Source organism: Frankliniella occidentalis, unplaced genomic scaffold (assembly GCF_000697945.3).
Source record: "Frankliniella occidentalis isolate FOCC.00 unplaced genomic scaffold, Focc_3.1 Scaffold106, whole genome shotgun sequence".
In the NCBI taxonomy this organism is placed as follows: Eukaryota; Metazoa; Arthropoda; class Insecta; order Thysanoptera; family Thripidae; genus Frankliniella; species Frankliniella occidentalis.
Genome location: NW_026267235.1, coordinates 439,958 through 444,910, shown reverse-complemented (window position 1 = coordinate 444,910; position 4,953 = coordinate 439,958). Strand labels below are relative to the sequence as shown.

Here is a 4,953-nt window from a genome sequence, read left to right as displayed (position 1 = left end):
TCTTCTCCGTCCAACTCCTTTCCGTCGCAACACATCGCCGTTGAGCTTTATTCAAAAGGCGATGAAAAGATTCTGGCAGTTTGCGTCCAAATCGGCTATTAAATTCCTCGGCCGCGCCATTCTCTCGCTCTCTCCCCCTCTCCCCACTCTGGCGCATTCTTTGTGAAAACCCATTCACTTTGTGCGGGCAATTTAGCCCGCATATCTTTCTCACCGTCATAACACGTATTTTCCGCAGGGTGCAAGTGCAAGTCCTTTGCCGTCGTCGAGGACCTCTCTTCTCTCAGTCGGTTGGGCAAAAGCCTTGCTCTCCTCTACCGCCCCCCCTCCCCCCTCTCCCCTACCACGGCCTCTTGTCTCTCTTCCCGAAAACAGAGAAAAACACACAGGTGTCATTGAGGTGCGCAGAAAAACAACCTGGCGAGCAAACGCTTTTGCCATTGTCGAGTTTGTGTTGGGGATTATAAGCTGACCAGCTTTTGCCTGGTCTCAAACAACTGCTGCTGCTGCTGCGCTGCACAGCAAACGACCGTGCCAAAGCCTGCTCCTCGTGCCGTCGAGCAAGACGTCAAGCCCAGGTACAGGACAATGCAGGTGCACTCGGAGGGCTCCGGCGGTGCTTGGCGGCGGCGGCGGTGGAGGAGGAGGAGATGGTGGTCGGTGAGGTGCGGTGTGGTGTTGGGTCCCCGATTGAGGCCAGGGCCGGGGCCCGCCGCCCCGCCGTCGCCTTGGCTGCTGCTGCTCCCTCTGCTCCCTCCGCCCCGGCTCCAGGAGCCACGCTCGGCTTTTATCGGTATTTGCAGTGAAATTGGCGACGGGCGTACACAACCGCGCTGCTGTACCGCACCGGGCGGTGCGGGCGGGGGAAGGTCCCTCCTCGGCCTTGGCGGCTGGCCGAGAGAGACACGAAAACATGACGTCTGAACTAAACCACCACTTCTTCAACTGAAGAAAAAAGAGAACCAAACCGTCGTGGTCATTTCGACGTCAGTATGTCCTGTACCTGGTGGCTGACTCACGCCGCGCACTTTTGTAGTTAGACTGGACAGCATGCACGCGTGCCGCCGGGTTGCCTACTTGCACGGGGCCATAAGGAGCCGTGGTCAGCGAGGATAGACAAGCCCGCCCGCACCCCGTGCATGCGGTACAGTATCACTACAGACGTACAGCTACTAGTGTAGCATCAAAACATTGCCATTTTTTTTTTGTCTTTACCGGTACCGGGTTTCTCTTGTTTTGTAGACTGTTATGATTTTTTATTTTTATTTTTGCGGCTCTCGATTTACCTTGCCTAGCGGCAGTTCCACGCAAAAAAAAAACGCCGCCACCGCCGCCGCCGAGCGCACCGCGAGCCGTTTTATCCCGTTTTATCAGTAAGGGGCTCTGTGTGATCCGTGCCCGGAGGTGGGGGAGATAACGATGCACACACCCATGACATTCTTGGGCCGTCTCGGCGCAATCGCCTCGCCTTCGCCCCGTCGGCGGCTCAAAAAGATACCTGAGACATCGAACAATAATAATTATCGGCAACTTTAGTACGTACTGTACTCTCTTTTTTTTTAATTGGAAAACTTTGACGAGGTTTGTGGCGCGCTGCGGCTGAGCCGTATCGTTAATTTCCGGCCTCTGTGCAGGGTGTACACACTCTGCCGGGTACACTTCGCGTCGCGGACGACTAATAAGGCTGGAATAATTTCCTCGTCCGCACCCAGAGCCCCAGCGTGGCCGCCGCGGAGCACCCCCCCCTACCCCCTTCCCCCTCGGGCAAACCTCGCGCGGAACTACTGTGGCGGCGATGGGACGTACGGCACGCCGGGAACGGTCCTTCCTTCTTACCTACGAGAAGCCAAGGGCGATTGCACGTTTGCAACAAACGATTGCGAATAGTACAGGCTCCCGTTGCCGTTAGAACGGCGCGGCGGTGCGCGGCCACGGCGCCGGCGTGGGGCGTTTGAGTAGAAGCGAACTGACCGAATTCCCATTCCGACGACTCCCTGCTGCTGCTACTTACTGCTGCCTTTTGCCTCTTTTGCCCGGCCACGCCGCCGCTTTACAATTTTTATTATTTCCCCTTTCCCCCCTTTTTGCCTCTCTCGGTGCACTTGCGGCCGAGTGACCCACTTTTGGGGCGCGCGCCCCGGCGTGTTCCCACCACCACCACCTGCTGCGTATATTGCTGCAGGAGCTATCCCTCCCAGCGTGACCAGGATCAGGCAAACGCAGTCTTCCTCCTCCTCCTCCTGGACGACACGGAGGGTTTGCGTCCTCCTTCAAGATCCTCGCGCATGTCTACTTTCGCCACCACCACCGCCACCGCCGCCGTCGTCGTCCACCGCGGCGTCCCATCCGAGGAACCGCGCGCGGGGGGCTTAGCCAGACCCGCGCCCAGGCTGCCCCCCCCCCCCCCGGGACGCGGTGGTTCCTCTCCCGGACCCCCTGCGCCTCCGTAATTGCTGTACACGTTGGTCGTGTGGTGAGGTGAGCAGGCGGGAGTTGTAGCCGTGTGGTGATGAGCCTCGCTTCTATCCAAAGCCGTCCAAACCGAACCGTCCGCATCCATTCAATCCACACATCCATCTATCTCTCTCCTCTGGGGCTCTCTATAAGCTCAAGGTCCTGCTCCCATCGGGGAGATTGGACGGCGGCGAGGTGGCAGTAGCACTAACAGCAACAGCAGCAGCAGCGGCAGCACTGACGGTAGGAACCTCGTTTGGGCCAAGCTTCCTTGCTGCGGTCCAGTGCCCCCCCCCCCCCGGGTGCGTTGCGCCCCTAACCAACTGCGGCACTAAGGGGGCCGTAAGGGGGGGGGGGGCGACACGCGCGCACACGCCACACGCCCTGCTGCAGCCGTCAACGTCATCGCCGTCGAGCAGACACACATAACACACATACACAAACACATACAGACACATTTTTCCTCCTGGCAATAAGCAAAGAGAGAAGGGAATGGCAGGAGGATCATCATCGGCTACGCCATTCGAGGCCACGCCACACCGCCGCTGCTGCTGGCCATGTTTTTGCCCCGACGCTCCATTGGTGGTCTTGATTAGACGAGACGTCGTCGTCGACGACGACAAGTCGCGGAATCACGGGGAGCAGGGGGGGATACTGTAGCGAGTGGCGCGCCGCGGGACTGGCAGGCGATCACCGTGATTATTGGCGAACGAGCGGAATGATGAAAAGGCAGCGCGGCGGTGGCAGATGCTGGGCAAGGTGGGTCATTACCCGCGAGTAGAGAGGCTATCAATATCACCCGTCCCCGTGCCCCGCCCCACCCCGCCCCGCCCCGCCAGCGCCCGCTCCGCACCAGCCAGCCAGCCCCGCGCCGACTGGAAGCCCAAGTTCAAGTTCAAGTCCTGAACTGGGCCGTCGGCCGCGCGTCTTTACGACGAGTTTCTCCGCGCGAATGCTACGCTGTCGGACGGGCGGACGGACGGGGGGCCGCGGGGACCGCAGGAGGCGTACCGCAGGAGGAGGCGTACCGCAGGGCAGCCTCTGGAGAGAGCCTGCAGGTGCGACAGGTGACGGCTTCGCATCAACAGGGCCGGCAGCTGTAGGCCAGCCCTACGCCCAGGGCCCCTGCTGCCTGATCTTCCCCGGCCACCCTCACCGCAGGGCCGCCGACGTGCCCCTGGAGGGCCTGCAGGTGCGACAGGTGACGCGACGACGGGCCGTAGGCCCTGCGGTCGGCCTTGCAACAGGGCGCGCAACAGGACGGGCAGCTGCGGGCCGCCGGCCCGGAGCCCTGCTCTTGCCCGTCCCCAGCAGGCCACCCTCACCGCACCCCTTCACCTCGCCGTCCTCCCCTTTCGCGCCCAGCTTCCACCACCTCACCGCCGTCAGGCCCGTCCCGTCAGGCTGTCGTGCTGCCGTGCCGTCGCCCTGCCGGCCGTCCGCTCGCCCGGCGCGCCGCCCGCCGCCCGGGCCGCGGCCGGGGAGGGGGTGGGGAGGGGGTGCACCCGCGACGGGGCGCGGCGGGGAGGAGGCGCGGGGCGCGCGGGGAGTCGGCAGCTGTGCGCTGAGGAGAGTGGAACAAGCGGAGGCCGCGTCGTACCGCGAGAGAGCCGAGCCGCGAGCGAGTCGCGCGTCAGCAGCACCGCGACGTCCAGAGAGCTCCGCGAGGGGCCCGAGCGCTCCGCGACACAACCCGGGCGTGTGCCGCACCGCGTCGTCGTCGTGAAGGGGTCGCTATCCCCCCTCGGAAAGGGACCGCGCGTGCGTCACCCTTCCTGGATGTCTTTCTCTACAAGTGCGTCGGCGAGGAGGCCGTTGTGAGCCCGACCCATGTGTCGTTGGTTCAAGTTTTGGTGCGTCGCAGTGCAAGTGTTTTTACTTCCCCCGTCGCCATCCTGGCCATCTCTCCTGTCCCTCCTACCCGTCCCCGTGGTGGTGTGGTGTGTGTGCGTGTGCGTGATGGTGTGCGCCCGCGGCAGCTGTTCAAACACCGCGGCGGCGGGCCGCGCACCACCGCCAGCCTTCTGCTCTACTTGTGCCCGGCGGTGCGCGTCGCGCGCGCCGAGGGCGTCCAGCGGCACCGCCTCCATAACGGACCGTATGTGCTCGTGTGTGTGTGTGCGTTTGTGTGCGTTTGTGTGCGTGCGTGTGTGCGTCTGCGCGAGACAAGATACAGCACCGCGAGCAAGCAGGATTAACAGTGCATGCGAGCGGCGCCCAGGGCCACCGTCGGCCCCGCCACGGACGACAACGTCAGTGATAAGTGCTTATCAGTGATAAGGGAGGAGAGGAGGCGACTGGAAGCCGCCGCCGCGGCCGTTGCCGTATAGCAGCGCGGTGACTAACGCCCCGACGACGCAGCAGCAGCACCCTGTGTGTTGTGCACGCCGTCCTTCGGTTATCGTCGTCGTCGCCCTGGCCGCCCTTCCCTGGCTGCCCGTCGGCGGCCGCCCTTCGCCCCCGTGGTGCTTCTTGCCCTCCTCCAGTACCCCCCCCCCC

At 63.1% G+C, this 4,953-nt stretch overlaps 1 protein-coding gene across 7 annotated transcripts in view; it reads left to right on the top strand.

Annotated features, from left to right (window-relative positions):
* LOC113217371 (cytospin-B) overlaps window positions 1-4,953 on the top strand; it is a 23,887-nt gene that overhangs the window by 4,143 nt on the left and 14,791 nt on the right. The window lies entirely within an intron of this gene.